Source organism: Garra rufa, chromosome 13, assembly GCF_049309525.1.
Source record: "Garra rufa chromosome 13, GarRuf1.0, whole genome shotgun sequence".
NCBI classification, from domain to species: domain Eukaryota; kingdom Metazoa; phylum Chordata; class Actinopteri; order Cypriniformes; family Cyprinidae; genus Garra; species Garra rufa.
In genome coordinates this window covers 10,066,185-10,084,968 of record NC_133373.1, presented here as the reverse complement: position 1 = coordinate 10,084,968, position 18,784 = coordinate 10,066,185, and the positions used below count along the sequence as shown (strand labels likewise).

The 18,784-nt window shown below is 37.4% G+C and overlaps 1 long non-coding RNA gene across 1 annotated transcript; it reads left to right on the top strand.

Annotated features, from left to right (window-relative positions):
- The first annotated feature begins 11,539 nt into the window (after positions 1–11,539).
- Positions 11,540–17,125, top strand: LOC141283753 (uncharacterized). Its single transcript, XR_012338205.1, has 3 exons — positions 11,540–15,015; positions 15,603–15,811; positions 16,915–17,125. It is a non-coding gene; the product is annotated as an uncharacterized lncRNA (long non-coding RNA).
- The last annotated feature ends 1,659 nt before the right edge of the window (positions 17,126–18,784 follow it).

The window sequence follows — 18,784 nt, the reverse complement described above, 5'->3', positions numbered from 1 at the left end:
TCATCGATAAGCACTGATATTCAACTAAATTGACCTTAGATAGTGGGATAGTCTTACAGATCCAAAACAGGGATGAGGTTTTTTTTTATGGGTAGAGCCCATCTGGTGGCAGAAAACTCACTATTTTTTTTTAGTTAAATCAAGTTATAAAGTCCGAGTTAGGAGATATAAACTTGCGTTTGCAAAAAAAAAAAAAGGCTGAATTGTAAGATTAAAATAAATAAATGTTATGTAAAAATGTTAATAGTAATAGGTTTAAATAATATTTCATGCTGTAACTGTAAGGCTAATACAATATGCCCCCTGTTAACAACATGAATATTATATAGACCTATTGTTTAAATCAAATTCATGGTTTAAAAGTAAAGTAAGCAGTTTTCATCCATAGTTTGTTTAAACATCTGCGTTTAGCTTCAAATGGCGTCTTTGATGACAGTATTGTATAAAAATGATTTGCATTCAGATTTTGACATCAAAAGGCACAGAAATACATATTTTTTCTGGTGTTTTTCTGCAACCACTATGTGCGCAGCTGCAAGTGACTTGACTGTGAGATCTACTCTAAATTGGTCTATAGTTTTACAGGGAAGCAGTTACAGAGGCACGTGCATTTGATATACATAATGATTTATTTGTTTACATAGCTACATATGTAATTCCTTATAACTATCATATAGATGTTTTAAATATATAAAGTTTGAATATAGTGAGTATACGAGTAAGTAAGTAAAACAGCCAGTAGGTGGCAGCAAGTTACTATTTTTAGAGTTAGACATTTAATTAAATTATTGATTTAAATGTCCGATTCATTTAGTGAGGAATAAAGTGGATTATTCAATAGTGGGTTTGAATTTATGTCACGATTTGGTCAGTTAACCGGATGTGCGGCCATATTGGTGATACTCGGATGTAAACAACAGCATGGATTGCAAGTAGTTAATATACTACTAAATAGGTTATTCTGCTAATTTATGCTGTCTAAACCACACAAAATCATGTGGAAGCAGCTAAATCACAGAGAGATGGACTTAGTGAGCAGGAAAGGGCATATTTTGACAAACTAAAGTTAAGATATGTAGTATGAAAGGGTTAATTACGCTTTTTCACTTTTTGAATTTGAGTCAGTGTGTGATGTGAGACGTAGCAGTACTGTGTCGGGCCTTCATCAAAAACAGAACTAATCCAGGCATTTGTGCCAGGTTTGGGAGAAAGGTATTGTAATAATGTAAATTATGTCAAAAATAATGTGTTTTTTTGAACCACCAAACATGAGAACATGTTCTATTTCAACCCAAAGACTTTGTAAAAGATCATAATAGGACCCCTTTAATTAAGATATTAGACTAATATTTCAACTCCTGGACTGGAAATGATACAAACAAACATGAATGTTATCAAGATTCTTCTCCAAGAAATTCTAGATCAGTTTCAACCACAAACACCTTTTGTTACTCAGACAGATTTTTTAATTTTGTCAGTCTATAGTACTCCAAATGTTTTTCCCAGTCCGACCGATTAGCACAGCCTAAAACATGACAATAATTGACCATTTTCAGCAGCAATAATTAGGGAAATATGCGAGTTTCATTTGGTTCAGTGGTATTGTTTACGTTCAGTGGCGCCAATATGGCCGACTGGCTGCTCCCTTTCACGATGTGAACATAGACTAAAGATGGTGAAGATAATGGCGACTGGTTATGGCTAGGATAGTTTGGTTTAATGTTAATGGATGGCCAGGCAGACGTACATCAGTGACAGACAGACAGACACAGTGTGCTGCATGGAAAGATGTCCCCAGCTGACGGATGGCCATTTTCACCTGCAAGTGAACAGCGAGCATCGGCAGCTGATGAGGCGCGTGGAGTGACGTTGACGCCCCTCTTCGACTGATTGGCTCGAGGAGGAGCTGTCAATCTAGAACTGGTGGACCAGTGATGACGCTTAAGCCCTGCCCTGATTTACATCAAACTCTAACCGCCACATTTGGAAAAGCAAGTGCAAAACCTGGAAACAAAAGCCTAGTGACAAACAGCATAAGCATACGAATAAATCGAAATATGAGCAAAAATTGTCTGAGAGCAAGAAACATTACATTTATTACATTTTTGATGTACACTTATTATTTTTTGATCTGTGACCATTGTTTGCTATTCTGAAAACTTTCTTTTTTAGTTTTTTGCAGTGTACTTTTACTGACATTTTTAGATTTTAGTTTTATGCGTATTATATTTTTTTCTTTTATCCGTCACCGCAATACAGCAGGAAATTTGATCTTATAAGAATGGCACACTATGTTATTATTTTATTTTTATGTATGCCATATTTCTAAGTCATTATATTTGTCATAACAGTAATTGATGTACTGTTTGAAATGTTACATGATGTGTTGAATAAAATAAATAAAAATTATCACCTGTCATATAATGTTGCTGATTTATCATTTTTATTGTGAGGAAATTTGATTTATTTATTTATCTTTGGGTAATCGTTGAAGACTCAAAAATACATAATTAGTAAATATTCCTGTGGGTTCAGCTGCTGACCAATCCTGTCTCGAAGAGGAAAGACATTTATGTTCACCAAGGCTGCATTTATTTAATAAAAAATACAGTAAAACAGTAATATTTTGAATTATTATTAGAATTGAATACAATATAAATTGTATTTAATTTATTTAATAACAACAGCTGTTGTCTGTTTTAATGTATTTTAAAGTTGAATTTATTCCTTTAATGGTAAAGCTGAATTTTCAGGAGCCATTACTCTAGCTTTCAGTGTAACATTAAATCATTCATAAATGCTAATTTAGTGCTTAATTATTGTGAGTTTTTTATACTCAGTTATTAATAATGGGTCAAAACTGATCTGTAACCTTTCTGTCCGGTCACCACCAGATGTCACACTCTCACTACACTGTAAAAAGTTTTCACCAGATTCAACTTAAAAACCAAAGTTCAGCAGCTGCCTTACGTTTTTGATTTGAATCAGCTTAAAACTACAAGTCATTTTAACTTATTACAATAAAAATATAACTTGTGAATTTAAATGACTTAAGTTGATTTAACTTAAAATCAAAAGACAGCTGCTAAACTTTGTTCCTATGCTTCCTGGCTGATGTTTTAGTCACTTTTGAATGCTGGCAGTGCTTTCACTCTAGTAGTAGCATGAGACGGAGTCAAGTGGCTTCGGTAGTGCAGCTCATCCAGGATGGCACATCAATACGAGCTGTGGCAAGAAGGTTTGCTGTGTCTGTCAGCGTAGTGTCCAGAGCATGGAGGCGCAACCAGGAGACAGGCCAGTACAATAGGAGACGTGGAGGATGCCGTAGGAGGGCAAGAACCCAGCAGCAGGACCACTACCTCTGCCTTTGTGCAAGGAAGAACAGGAAGAGCACTGCCAGAGCCCTGCAAAATGACCTCCAGCAGGTCACAAATGTGCACGTGTCTGCTCAAACGGACAGAAACAGACTCCATGAGGGTGGTATGAGGGCCCAATGTCCACAGGTGCTTACAGCCCAACACAGTGCAGGATGTTTGGCATTTGACAGAGAACAAGATTGGCAAATTCACCATTGGTTCACACTGAGCACATGTGACAGACGTGACAGAGTCTGGAGAACGCTCTGCTGCCTGCTACATGCTCCAGCATGACCGGTTTGGCAGTGGGTTATTGCTCTCGCCCGGTAATAAGAACCTGCTATTTCATGTATAGTTTGCGTCAGATATAAACGAGTGTGACACGCTTGATCAACGATTATTCATTTGTGTTACTGGTAAGTAGAATCAATACTTCTAGATGACCAATGCTGTGATTTTTCCTGATTAGATATCGTCAGCTAACACTGATCTCTCACCAAGACACCTGCCCTGTTCTCCTGACACAACTTAATTTGTCTCCTCTGGCCGCTGTTCTGTTTAATCCTGGCATGTCCCTGCTCTCTTGGCCACATAGCAGGCTTATATTTGTGTCTGTGGTTCGTCATAGGAGTGTAAATAAACATTTTAAATGTTCTCTGCGTCCGAATGGTCATTGCGATCCATTGTTTTCCTATGGTTTACATCGACTGCTCTCCCTCTCGTGACATCACTGCCGGTTTTGCCAGTTTTTAAGATGCGGAAGTAAAAAAAACTCAAAAACGACCCCAGAAGCCTTAAAGGGATAGTTCACCCAAAAATGAAAATTTGATGTTTATCTGCTTACCCCCAATGCATCCAAGATGTAGGTGACTTTGTTTCCTCAGAAAATCACAAACGAAGATTTTTAATGAAAACCGGTGCAGTCTGCCAGCCTTATCATGGACATGGATGGGCACCAAACCTTTAAAAGTAAACAAAAACATGCACAGACAAATCCAAATTACACCCTGCGGCTCGTGATGATACATTGATGTCTTAAGACACGAAACGATCGTTTTTGTGAGAAACTGAACAGTATTTATATCATTTTTTACCTTTGATACACAGCCACGTCCATCTGTCATGAGCACGAGTTTGGCATCAGTCACGTCACATGTGTAGCGCTCTGTCGTAGTATACGCAAACGCCGTAAGGGGAAATCAGTGAAAAGTCCCGGATGAGTTTGTGCAAGCAAACGTAATCTTTTAGCTTTAAATCGGTTTAAACAATCAGGATAAGCGCAAGTATTTACCATTTTGAATAGCCGCTATACCCACAATCTCTGTGCTCTGTGTAAACAATGAGTGTCGTATTCATGCGACAGATCGCTTCCGGCGTTTGCGTATTCTACGACAGAGCGCGTTCACATGTGACGTGACTGATGCCAAACTCTTGCTCAGGAGAGATGGACGTGGCTGTGTATCAACGGTAAAAAATGATATAAATACTGTTCAGTTTCTCACAAAAACCGATCGTTTCGTGTCTTAGGACATCAATGTATCATCACGAGCCGCAGGGTGTAATTTGGATTTGTCTGTGCATGTTTTTGTTTACTTTTAGAGGTTTGGTGCCCATCCAGGTCCATGATAAAACACAAAATCTTCGTTTGTGTTTTTCCTGTTTTCAGTGGCGTAAGTGATAATACGTGTGACACAATGCTTTTGACGCGGGAGACCCGAGTTCGCGTCCGCCTTTTGGTGAAATCATTTTCGAAATCGTCTCCCTTTTCACTTATATCACATCGGAAAGTCATTTCTTTTTAATAAAAATTGATGAAATAATCGGAAAGTTGACATCAGCTAGGGTGAGGTGTATCTGAGCAGAAGTTACGCTGCTTTGTTTACTTTGCTGTGTCCCAGCACTCCCGACTAGTGAAAACCGGGAATGAGTTTAATTGGTATGGACCCTGAATAAACCAAGTGGAATGAATTTGAGGAAACCACAGCATTTTAATTAATTTAATTAATTTAAATAAGGAGTTTAATTTATTAAGGCATACCTCATACAATGGATTTGAGCAGGGGCGGCTGGCCCATGGTGGGCGATAGTGCATCGCCCTCCTTGAGCCACACGAAAAAAGAGAGGAGAAAAAGACTCTTATTTTGCTAGTCCTAGTCTGCATATTACTGTACAATCAACAGCCTGAATGTCACTTTCAAACCTAAAACCCCGCCCCCTTGGGGCGATCTCAGTCAGATTGAAAATCGCCCCAGCCGGTCTCATAGAGTTATATTGTGAGATTTTTTTTTTCAAATTTTGAACCCTACAATGCATTTCAATGGGCACCGGGAGGGCTCGCCCCAACGTGATTTCGTAATACGCACTGATGCGTGCTCGAAGATGTACAGCACGCACGCGTGTAGCGAGACGTCTGAATGCATCGGCCATGCTTTCAATGGAGAGGGAACTTATGAGGAACATGCCTGATTTTAATGAGAGGGTAATTGATTACTTTGCCTGCTTAAAAGAGAGGCGAGCAAAATTTCAATACAAGTGATGTGTGTTATTAAATGGTGAATTGTTTATGTTATCGCGGCCGTAGCCAGCTATGAGGTCACCGAGGTCCGGACCTCGGTCATTTTTTATATTCAAAAATAAAATGTCAAGCTCTTCGAATGATTATTTAGCCGTTTAAACCACCTCATATCACATGAGTGTTTGCAATTCATGTTGCTACGAGAAGCTAGCGCAGTGATAGGGGCTTGAGAACGCGTTGAGTGAGAGCGCGGGTGCAGCAGCCTCCGTTTGTTGCCAGATCCACCTATTATACGTGTTTTTTGACTCGTTTGTCCAATTTAGTGTGACACTTTGGGACGTTTATAAAGTGGAAAGTTGAACGTTAGTTTTATGTCAGTGTCATTATTCTAACGTTATTTTTATAACTTGTTATAAAATAAAAATTCCCTCAGCTAAAAAAAAAAACGAACTTTCCATGTAAAACATTATACTGAATAAAAAATCTTTCACAATCATCTACATGTCTGTCTATTTTGAAGTTTAGGCTATATGTAGTGCATTTGTGGGTGTTATTATAGCACAATTCTTAACACCTCACTAATTTTCAAACCCTGGTTACGGCCTTGTATGTTATATGTTGTATTCTCCAAATGTTGAATTTTAAATAGTTGTATTGATTGCATATTGGCAGCCAAATTTATACTGAATATGTTCTGGAAAGATTTGATTAATTACAGTTTTAATATGAGAAATAAAAAGTCTTTAATTGTAAAGCAGTATGGCTTTTTTTTTTTTTTTTTTTTTACTCTTAGAGGGCTAACTAGTTGATGACAATGTGTCTCTTGATGGCCATGGTGGAAGTGTTTCAGTGTATTTGAAACCATTGCGATAAATTTAATATAGCTATTCAAAATACTGTACAGTTTGTACAATTCATGCCTGATGTTGCCATCTAGGAACAGGGAAACCAAATCAAACAATGCAATGTAATCCTGTAAAGTTGGCTATCTGAATTTTATCATTTTACCCATTAAAGCGGTTATCTTTGCCAAAATCGGAACAGTTGCCCCCCCAGAGATATTTGTCAGGAGCCGCCACTGGATTTGAGTGAGTGTGACGGTGCTCTGAAAAGTGCAAAGACATACTTGCTGAATTAGAGACGGTAAATGTGGCTTTTTTTATAGAAATAAAATAAATTTAGTTCAGTTGAACATGGGAGGCTACAGATCTGAGGGAGCGCAGCGAGTCTGTTCCAAGCAGCTCTGAGCGGCAGGAGTGATATGTGACGAGAATGATGCGAAATGACTGGTGGCGGATCCAAAAGCAAGATAACTATTGTTAATAAACCTTTAATTTCTTCATTTAAAATAAACGAGCTGGTCTTTATCGTTGCTGTGTTTTCATTAAAAAATAACGGTGAACCACAAATTAAGCATTCGTTTAAAAAAAGAGAAACCTTATTTATTTTGGGGTAGATCTGCTTCCTTATCCGACTGATCCAATATTATCGGTCTGCTCAAGTCTCAGTCTATTTTTATTTTGCTTGGAAATGCGTTTTTGCGCCGTGTTGATTGGTGTATTTTTAATCTTCAATGACGGATGCGGTGACGTCACGCGAAAATTATTGTCATTGTATTGTATTTCCAATAAATTTGAATGAATATTCGAAATACTAAAAAGATTTTTTGTCCTTTTTTGTTACAAATTTTACATTGATTTATTTTTAGCACCGCACCCCCAGCACCCCCATTTTTTCTTGAGCTCCGAGCCAGGGGGTGCTGCAGCACCCTCAGCACCCCTACTTCCCGCGGTAATGCCTACATCTTGGATGCATTGGGGGTAAGCAGATAAACATCAAATTTTCATTTTTGGGTGAACTATCCCTTTAATAGCCTATTTTGAATTATATTTTAAAATCTGGTTCCTGCATTATTTTTCTATACATCAATTCACCGGAGTCTCTAACCTGCTATATGCACTTTAAGAGGTGAAGTTTATCTTACCTTCTGCTAGCAGTGTGCTCAAGTCACCTATGGTCAAAAAAGGACTGTTCTACCCCAGGAAGAAAGGTCAAACCCACACCCACCTCAAATTTCGTTGGTCACAAACTTGTCATCAGACTTTTAATGTGATATTTTATAAAATAAAGGGGTGTTGTGTGTGCCAAAAAGTGGTTTGTTACCTTAAGGCAACACCATGCCATAGAGGGTTAATTAAATAGGCATTAATTACACCTAGCACTGCCCCTGTTATGGGATAACTTTTCTCCTTAAAAGCAAACAGGATCAGCAGCTTTGGGTAAGAAAATTGCACGCTCCTGTCTCGAGGCCGTGGCCAGGGGAGCGAGAGACAAGCGCTGCCGTGCTAGAGTGCACCTCAGCCGGCTAAAACTCACGCGACCGCACAGACAACAGGATTAACGTTAGAGGAGATTGTGTTTATTCAAATGTCAATCTAAATTTACTGTATTATTTGAACTTTGATAAATGATAAAATGAAAAAATATACCGCAGAAATCTTTTCTTTTAGACACAATGAGATTTTAGCATTGTGCTCTGCCCAAGGCCACTTCATTTTACAACGATATATTTAATTTAAATTGTATTTCTTAATGATTACCACATTAGTTGCGGTCTACAACATATTTGTGTCTCAGAGCTGAAAGCAGCGCTCCTCTCACGAGCCATTACTACAGTTTTAAGTGATTAAATGACTTAATGAATATTTGAAAACAGAAATTAACGTTGTGGAATCGCAGATTTCATTTATATGTACGAATAAAATATCTAAAGTACTTACTTTTTTTACCATAGATCCTGCTGCTGTGTTGTTCACTGAAGCGCTGCAGATATTCTTGACATATGCTGCGTGTATGATATTTTCTGCAAACCGCATATGGGAATATAAATTTGGCGCCAACGTTTGTGTAATTTGGCGCCAATGTGTATACCTTGCAATACTAAATCCCACCTACAGGGGGACTGTTCCGAGTTCACACATACACATCATGGTTTAAGAGGACATATTTGTAATGGTTATAAAATAGTTAGGGAGTGTCATAACAGTAAAATAGCAATATTAAACTAGATAAAAAAGTTTGTCTGTTTTCAGTCTGAAATAGTTTGAAGTAGTTTTAAAGCTTGATAGACTTGGAGATAGATAGATAGATAGATAGATAGATAGATAGATAGATAGATAGATAGATAGATAGATAGATAGATAGATAGATAGATAGATAGATAGATAGATAGATCATAAATGACTGTTTTTTCAGTCTTAGTGTAGTCATAGTTTTGCCTTGTTTGTTCGTTTGTTTTCTTTGTTACATTTTTGACTGCCCTTCTGGATTTCGACCCTCGCCTGTACCACTGGATTACGTTTTTGTCTTGCCCTGTTTGTTCCTGTTTGCTGTTGTGTGACCCTGCCTGTCGACTACGTTCTGATTAATAAAAGCTTGCGTTTGGATCCACATCTCCGTCGTCTCTGTAACAAATTTTTTATTCTGGAAGAGTATTAAGAAAAAAGAAATTGATGGATCTAGGTATAACCAATTCCAGTTGATCAAATTTATTAAGATGTGCTTCAGAGCAGTCAAGACTGTAGAAAGAAATATTCAATTATCTCAAATAACTGGATTGGAAGATATAATTTTTTTCTTCCTTGTCAATGCCTCATACTCCAGTTATTCACCATAATTCATATTTTGGCTTGTCAACCACCATAAAACGATAATAGAAGGAACCCCCAAAAATCACTGATTGCAGATATATAAAATAGATGTGAATACACATATATATTTATAAATATGTATACACATTTTTTTTTTTCAATTAAACACTTTTAAATAAATACTGACTTAACATTAACAGCTTTAACTTTGAAAAACAGTCCACAAAGATAAGTAGTGCAAATTCTGGTGTTGATCATTATTACCTTTTTACAAATAACAATAATATACAACACGTTAGCTAGAACATTAAAAATGAGAAAAGGAAAAGAGAAAAATAAAAGTTATTTTAACTTCATTATTATATCATTATTTTCACCTTAGACTGTAAAGATTTTCACCCACTTCCGATCTGAGACGGAGACTCCGCCCACAACTGGCATGAGCCTGCTGCTTTGGCTCTGGGAAGGAATCCGACCCACTTGGATGGGATGTAATTCCCAGCTTCGACATCCGACTTCTGAGGCAAATCGATCGCAGCATTCATTGTTATTTCCGTCCTGGGGTGCGTTTCCCTAAAGTGTAAAATGATCGAAACTCCATTGGTTTTAATGGTTCTACGATGTACTTAGCCTTATGATGCGTTTTGGAAAACGCAGCCCAGTCTGTTAGCTTTTTTAATACTTTAACTCTTAATACTTTAGGTTTAATTAATTACTAACCTTCTTTCATTTTGCGGAACACAATTTAGGATATTTTGGATGAAATCCGAGAGGTCCCCGACTCCCATAGACAGCAAGGATCCTACCACGTTTAAGGCCCAAGATGATTGACAAAGTAGCCCGCGTTTAGTGGTTCAACTGTAATTTTACGAAGCTACGAGGATACTTTTTTTTGCGCAAAGAAAACAAAAACTACTTAAAAACAAAAACTACTTAATTTCACATTTATGTCTCTACTTGTGGATGCACGTTTACGAGAATACCCTGACGCTGATTTATAGATTTCAATAGCTTTTATACAACGTGCATCTTCTCCGCATGTAAACAAGGCATGGCGCATAACGCCGGGTCAGCGCCGGCGCCGCCTCACGCGTGCATCGGGGTACTCGCCACCAATGACGCAGTAAAGATGAAAATGCGGAATAAAGTCATTCTTTTTGTTTTCTTCACACAAAAAAGTATTCTCGTAGCTTCGTAAAATTACAGTTGAACCCCTGATGTCACACGGACTACTTTGTCGATCTACTTTTCTGGGCCTTGAACGCGGTAGTATCCTTGCGAAGTCTTACGTGTTTGTAACAACATGAGGGTGAATGATTAATGATTGAATTAAAGTTTTTGGGTGAAATAACCCTTTAAAGCAGGGGTAGGGAACGTTGATCCTGGAGAGCCAGTTAGAGTTTAGCATCAACCTGTAACCTAAAGATCTTGATTAGCTTGTTCATGTGTGTTTGATTAGGGTTGGAGCTAAACTCTGCAGGGACAGTGGCTCTCCAGGATCAACGTACCCCAACTCTGGTGTTCATACATGTATATGTGGAAAGGTGTAAAATGATCAGACTTAGTAATTGTGCAGTGCAAAAAAGTATTTAGAATTTGAACCTAGAATTATATCTTATATCTTATTATAATAAAATATCTACAGTCATGCATAAAGTGTTGCTTACAAGAACAAATCAGAAACATTACTTTAATTAATATTAATTAATTTGTTTAGTGAATTTGTTCAAGTTATTAAGATTAAATTACAGAAAAGGAACAAAAATTAGAAAACAGTAAAAAATAAATGAATGAACAACAAGAATAAGTAACTAACTAACTCAGTGTCCTTTTTTCAAAGTGTAATTGACTTTATTAAATTCAGTGCATCGAGGGATTCCATTCATGGTCCAGGGATTCAGTTTCTCCATCTAAAGATGCCACACTTTCTTCTGGCTCCGGGGGTGCTACACCCAGAAGTGGATCCAGCAATTCCCCACTCTGACCTGGATCCAAGGATGCCCCTCCTTGAACTGGATCAGGTGATTCCCCATCCTGTTCTGGATCTAGGGATGCTTGATCCTGTGCTTCCTCATTGGTAGGTGAACTCAGGCATTTTATGCTTAGGACATGCTTTTGAACATGCCGTACTCTTAGTTGCAGTGGTAGTTGCTTCACTAAATCATCTGGGTTGCCTGCATAGAAGTGGGATGGCACAACATAATCATCCAACCTACTGTCACGTAGTATAAGGGTGTCGTTTTTTTTGGGACACCTCAATTATTTCCAGGTCTTGGTCCAGTATCTGCTGGTCAATAATCTGAAAATAAATAAAAAAACAATTCACATATAGGGTAAATGTTAGTGTTATGGTTAGATTGGTAACTATGTAGTCTTAGGCCTCTTGTATTTTTTACCAGCTATTTAATTTAAAGTCAATTATTATTTCTAACTTTTGCTGTAGTGTGTCAGTAGGAAACGTCAGATTACATTTCTAAATCTGTCTGGCTTTTGTCAGACAAAAATCTCACTGGATTATTACAATTGATAGCAAAATGAATGTTTGGAAATGTAAAGTGATATTTCTCACTGCCACCCTACAGAGGTTGTTCTCAATTCTTGTTCTGGGGTACCCCTGCTCTGTACATTTTACAAGTCTTCCTTATTTAACACTCCTGAATGAGATCATCAGCCCATTAGTTCAGTTCATTCATCTCTTCTCCTAACTGAAGATCTTCAATCTGGTACAGATATGCATATAAACAGAGTAGAATGATCATATATGCAAATGTAAAAGAAAACCAAACTCAGCAAAGATCAGCTGTTACTTCTTGTACGCTACCCAATGTGTTAATGAAAGCAAGGATATAATGAAAAGTTGGTATAACCACCAAAACTAAAAAAGATGCATGGAAAAAACTTGTGCAACGTATTTCTAAAGTTTTTACATTCTGAGGCAGAATCCTGGTGTTCTGACACCATTTATGATTTTGGTCCTAGTAGGAGTCCTCTGGAAAAACGATTTGTAAAAATACTCATTAATAAAATTCACATAAAATTCAAGTCTTAAATTTAGGATTGACAAGCCCATTATTTTTTAAGATTTTCTCCTAAATCAGTAAATTATCATCTACTTTTAACCTTAAGATGTTTTGTGAATACAGACCCTAATCTCATCATAATCCAGCCAATTCCCCAGGACTGGAATTGAGAACCACTGCACTACAGCAAAATATAGAAATTACTGACTTAAAACCATTTTTAGCTGGTGAAAATACTAGTGGCCTAAAGCTTTTGAATAGTACTGTGTATGTATATTTCAGGGTCGCCCAAACTTGGTCTTGGAGGGCCAGTGTCCTGCCAGTTTAGCTTAGTGGTTTTGGGGACCCACTGCTTGGCACATTTTGCATGTCTCCATTATCAGAAACATCCATTTCAGGTCTTGCAGTCTCCCCTAACGAGCTGATGATCTGAACCAGGAGTGTTTAATGAGGGAGACATACAAAATGTGCAGATCAGGACCACGATTGCAAACCATATTCAATTATGCTTTTAAAGTCACTCACTTTTTCTATCTGCTCCTGGAGACTCAGGTAGCTCCTGTTTGTGAAGATGTCCTCTTCTTCACCAGTCTTGTGTGGGGAAGGTGGATAGAGGGCCTCTTTCACTGCTCTTCTGGCCTCCTCAGAAATGGGCAGTGGAGCTGTTCTGAATTTAATCGTTGCTTGATTGACGAACAAGCATGGCCGCCCATATTTGTGCGAGAGGGTGAAGTTTTTTACCATGTAAGACTGCCTCTCTTCAAATTCAGGGTCGCTACCTTTTCTTATGGAAAGGTATACTGTCTCCCCATCAGTAAGCGCACATGAAGTGTTGACATTATATGTTCCTGCAAATATTTTATTCCGGTGAATTACAAATGTCAAAGCCTTTTGGTTCTTGCAGGTTGCAACACACCTGACTCGAAGTGGTGCTGGACGACTGTATGGGGTTGCCATCCTAAGAATGAGGGGAAAAAAAAGAAAAAGAAGCTATAGTTTTTATATATACAGTACAGACCAAAATTTGGATACACCTTCTCATTCAAAGAGTTTTCTTTATTTTCATGACTATGAAAATTGTAGATTCACACTGAAGGCATCAAAACTATGTGGAATTATATACAGTTCATAACAAAAAAGTGTGAAACAACTGAAAATATGTCCTATTCTAGGTTCTTCAAAGTAGCCACCTTTCACTTTGATTACTGCTTTGCACACTGTTGGCATTCTCTTGATGAGCTTCAAGAGGTAGTCTCATACATAAAAAGTATTATTCAATGTTTTTTTACCTAATGGTAATTATAATTCGCATTCGGAGATCGACACTTTTTGACTGGCTTCTATCAGCAGCTCTCTTAAGACATTTTGAAACCTTGGAGCTTCCTTTCTGTTGTGGAGACTTTATTTCTGTCCCCCTGCAAGAACATATTTTGTCAGTATGTGTTTACCTTACGAGATCAAAAAGCATTTTCAATTTTTTTTAGCCATTTAGGTTCAATAAATGAGCCTACTTCCAATAACCCACAGACAAACTGTCAGCAAAAAAAGCCAAAAGTTTCATAAACAAGAGTTAAAATCTCTAGAGTTAGCATACCTCATCTGTCAGATTCTATATATGACCATATTATGGTGATCCTGGGGTTGTGGTGATGGGGCCCTTGAATATTGTTGTCAAGGGTACAACAAAGTGTTAATCTGGCCCTGCCAAGGTTTAATAGCAAGAATCTACTTAATTTCATAAACACATGTAGTTTCTCATTATTTTGAAATAATCATCACGTGCTCCGAGACGCAATAGCGGTATTCGATTCGTGAACCAAATGATTATTTTCAATCGAGCTGTTAAATCGGTTCATTAATCACAATTGAAAGATTCGTTCGTTCGTTCGTTCATGTTGATGATTCAATGACTCACTGAATATGATTCAAATGATGCGGTTTGAACGAATCACCGCGAACGGAAGACGATGGCAGCGGGATCGCGCGCGACAGACGGCATGTAAGTTATGAAAAACAGAATTTTTAAATACTGTTAATGAAGTCAGGACTGTTAAGTGTTTGTGAGATAAATGTTTAAGCCCACTGCATGGACTGCTTTAATGTGGATATGTTATTGATTAATGCACATGCATCTTCATACAAAACTAGAATGATTGCGTTGATGTTTGCTATTGTCAGTATGCATTTACACATGTTCTTTTTTGTTCTTATTATATATTTAATATATTTTATTATTTGCACTCATTTTGTTTTCACACTAGCCCCTGGTTTCACAGACCAACACGTAAGGACAGATGTATTTGTTCGTCGGCCCTGGGACGCTCAAGTTTAAAACTGTGCCCCAGGACCTCAGTGAAGAGGCACATAATGCCGCCAGAGCTGTCCTGTGTCCACCTTCACCAAGTGTCACCGGTGAAGAGGTGGACATATTCTCAAGGGGAGGCTACCTCAGCCTCCAAGGGCAAATCGAAGAAGTGAGTGAATTTTCTATTTATTTTCTTTTGATCTAGTAAAAGTTGCAGTGTAAAATTCTTTCTTTTAAGAGCTTAACCTTAAGTAACTTACAAGTTTAACAGTGTTACCTCTACCAGTTCCAGCTCCAGGCTGCCTAAAAGAGATAATTAATTATTAGCTTAAATTATATTGTTGTATCAAGATTAATGCTTGAGAGTTTTGGTTTTGGTTCTCAAACTTTTTATACCAAGTACCACCTGAGAAAATATTTCCTCTCCAAGTAGCACCATAATGACTGGCATTTAAATCGCATAGGAGGCCTAACTATTCAGCTACAGTTCTGCACAGTTCAAAAGTGAGGCAGTTTTATTGCTTTATATATATATAGTTGTCAGCCATCTCAATATTGTAAATATGCAGTCTGAACATTAACAATGCAGTTACCTACAAACAGGGTAAAAAAAAAAACTACTACTATAATAGTAATAACTGAACTGCTACTATAATTATACTATATACTATAGTTCTATTGATGTGTATGAATGTCATTCAGGTATTCTATTTGAAATGTTAATCACTACCACTCACTTAAATTTTCCTTTTCCAGATGCGTGGGGTGAGGATGACCCGAACTCACGTTCCCATCCTGGACCTTCACCTGGTGTGTGGGCAAAAGGGGTTTGACGTTTGACTGTGGAGGGATGTGGCGCTAACGACCCTATATGTTGGAGACGGGGTGCTCATCACTCACCTTCGCCCTGCATCCTCAAAGATGGCCAAGGAAAATTTCACTCCTCTACACACACCACTGTGAAGGTACATAATGCACAAATACATCTGCCATAAAACAATGCACAACAAATACATCTGCCACATCAACAGCACAGCTTTTTTGAATATATGCAATATACTATAAACTATAATCTGATGTTCCAATCTTTGTAATACTGCAGGACAATAAACATGAATGTAATACAAAATTTAAAAAAGCACATTTATGCAATGTTTACACTAGTGCATTTTTTTGTTTTTGTTTTAAAATGCATAACTTTTGATACACCTTTTGTTTATATTACGCCAACGTTTTCAACCCTCAAAAACTGAGAATTTTGAAGGTACTGCAGACCCTGTTTTAGATAGAAAACTCCATGGTTGCGTTTCAGTGTAAACGGACCAAATCGGAGGTTCCTGAAAACGATGGCATGGCTGCCCAAATTCACTCTGCATATTCTTGACAACCTTGTAAACAATAACATGCCCATTTGTTTCATCTCATTTCAGAGGTTCATTTAAGAAAAGTAACTGTTAAATTGCAAAGTATAAAAAAATAAATTTATACCCCATGGAAAAAGTCAATTTCATTATGGTCATTTCTCTTAAATATGACAAACTTGAGAATGTATGCAGCCTGAATGGTAATGTGACATGCATTTTCAGTTGCGTAGTGTAGACAAAGATTGTTCCTGAAATGCAGAGAAAACGCCAATGTAGAAGCAGATAATTTTGATAAGAAAAAAAATGCACTAGTATAAACATGGTGTTATACAAAAAGAAATATCCTAACAGTGTTGCGTTCCAGTACTGATATACTGATGCTGCATCCCAATTCCCATTCTATCCATGCACTTGAACACTCCAACACTGAATGTGAAGGATTTAACTGTGACAACATGATTGACTGAGCAGATCAAACATTAACCGTGTGCATGAGACACAGTGGCAGAGTGGTTCACTAGAGCGGCAATTATGAAAAAGTAGTATGTCCCAAACCTTGCCTATTCTTCTGCTATACACTGTAAAGCATGTTTACTAAATGAGTATATAATTTTACGGGATAGCATTAGCAGGTGAATTGGGATGGAGCATGACACTTCACACTTCCAATACTAATTTATTTGCTTTTTTTGTAAAACCTGCAGATGCCTGAGGGGCAGGTCCAGGAAACAGAGGCAGAAGTCATCGGTGTCTCTGAGGTCAATGACACGTGCCACTTCCTGAACAGCGACTCGGTGGTCTATGTTCTTCCCCAGTACTTTTACTCTGGTACTGTGGATGACCTGATATCCAGGCTCCCCATGAGGCTCAGCCTGAAACACATAAACCGCCGTGTGTTACAAGTTCAGAGTAAAATGTAAGCAGTTGACAAGTTTTTCTTCACTTTTTAATATTTGATGTTTTCTTTACTTAAAGTGTTCCATTTCTTTGTTCTTGTTTGGATTGTATATAGTTTTTTTAAACAATGGTAACTGTTTTTCAATTACAATAAAAATATAATTCTGTGTTTGACAGTAGTTACCTTCTTTGCCATTCATCTCTCATCCATCTAGGGGTGGGCGATATGGTAAAAATATCATATCACGATTTTTTCAAGAAATATCACGATTCACGATTTTATCACGATTCTTTGTCATGTTGGTTTTACTTTTTTACAAGTTGTCTGAGTAGTACAGCCAAATTAATTTTTCTATTTTAAAACCAAAACCTTACAAGGTAACAAAATATAAAATAAAAAGAATGGCAGATATTTAAGCCAAAGTGGGCGAAGACAAAAAATCTTTGTCATTATTTTCTTTGTTTTTAAAAAATAAGAACAAAGATAAGCTACATGTTACAAATACACATACTATACAAATAAAACAAACAGTGCTTTAATTTTCAGGTACAGTCCATGTATTTATCAGTAGCATTCAAGAAATTTAATTAACAAATATAAAAATAAAACACTATATACATTATATACATAAATTATACATAGAAGCAACATTTAAAGCAACTGTATTGAAGTTCTTCAGTCAAGAGCAGTGAGTGATTTTCCTTTGTGTTTTGTTTTATTAGTGTATCATCACCCAAAAATGACAATTCTGTCATCATTTACTCACTCTCGCATTATTTTAAGCATAAAACATGCTGAACAAAAAACTTATTTTGAATAATGTGGGTAACCAAACAGTTGCTGGGTCCCCAGTTACTTCCATATATTTTATTTATTTATTTTAAGTCAGTAGGGACCAGCTACTGTTACCCACATTCTTCAAAATATCTTCTTTTGTGTTAAGCACAAGAAAAAAAAATTAATAGAGATTTAGGACATGTGAGTGACAACATTTTTGGGTGTACTGTCCCTTTAATGACAATCGACAGCATGTTTAGCTCAGTCGCAGAGCTGCACGCATCTATACAGACGCGCATCCGTTTTTCTCTTAACTGTTTACTTTCACTTTAGACAACCGACTGTGTTTATTTAATCCTTGCGTGTTTTTGACAGTATAAGCAAATTAAACGCCAAAGATAGCTCAGTTTAGTAATCAGGTGCTGTTTGACAGGCTTTTAGCGCACGTGCTTCAGGTTTACGCGCTCATGAAGCGCATGCCAGAACAGCGCGCGGACCAAATGGCGTTATTTTACCGGCAAGACTTTGAAGCACATTCAAATAATGTACTTTTGTGATCGCGAATATGAATAAGTGCAGTGTCCCGTGAGTAAATGTACAGTATATTAAGATGGAGGCACACTGTAGCACGATACTACGATATTTATTCAAAAGCAGATCGTGGAGACATTTTAATCGTCCACGATCAAAAATCGTCATATCGCACACCCCTACATCCATCCTCATTGAACATCCATATCTTCAGTTGTGTCACTTTGAATATTAACTAATGCCTTATGAGTTTGGAAAGACATAGCGGGAAAGTAAGTTGTGACAATTTTCTATTTGCCTATGTTGTAGAGTGCCCCAAACTGTGCATTTTGTTTCTTTTTGACCCATGAAACATGCCAAATCTGATA